Below are 659 nucleotides of genomic sequence, written 5' to 3' on the forward strand. Positions count from 1 at the left end.
GTTCTGAATTACTAGAGAGTACAATAAAATTTTTTGCTAAAGGAGGACATGAAAGAGGAACTTGTGTCATGTTTGGGCAATTCAGAGAGTGGTATCTGAGCAAACATAACAGATGAGTAAGAGTTGGTGTCCACAAAAAGGAGGCTGTGACAGAAGTTAACGACTGTAGGGAGGATGGGTAGGAGGCTAAGCGTTCCAGGTATATGCGTCCACAATCGAATGATTTACTTGTTAAAAAGATCAACAGTAATAATAGCACGAACAAGCCCCGGCTGGAGTGTTGCTGGAAGCTAAGGAAAAGTGTGAAATTCAAAGCTAGAGAGGCAGGTCAAGTTCACAGTGTGAAAAACCTTAAAATTCGTACTGAAGAGACCAGACGCTCCTGTGCGTGTTCACTAAAGCACTGTGAGATAGTGAAATTTTGGAAATAATATAAATTTTCTACTTTAGACATTTTAAATACAAAATAATTTGTATTTGATATTAGCATATAATTAAATACATTTAATGTCAGTACATAGTTAAATACAAAATAAATGGTGGAATTATGGTGACGTGTTTTTTCATGATATGGTTTTCTCACAAATGCTCTAGAGTAAACATAGTCGTAGAATTAATAGATCCTAAGTATTTGCCCATTTTTCTTGTAGACTTGGACA

General features: G+C 35.8%; 1 protein-coding gene across 1 annotated transcript in view; it reads left to right on the plus strand.

Annotated features, from left to right (window-relative positions):
* The window catches only part of DSC1 (desmocollin 1), a 29,551-nt gene that overhangs the window by 8,400 nt on the left and 20,492 nt on the right, over nt 1-659 (plus strand). The gene's annotated exons all lie outside the window — the stretch shown is intronic.

The sequence above is a fragment of the Otolemur garnettii genome, unplaced genomic scaffold (assembly GCF_000181295.1).
Source record: "Otolemur garnettii isolate 467f Iridium unplaced genomic scaffold, OtoGar3 scaffold00012, whole genome shotgun sequence".
NCBI classification, from domain to species: Eukaryota; Metazoa; Chordata; class Mammalia; order Primates; family Galagidae; genus Otolemur; species Otolemur garnettii.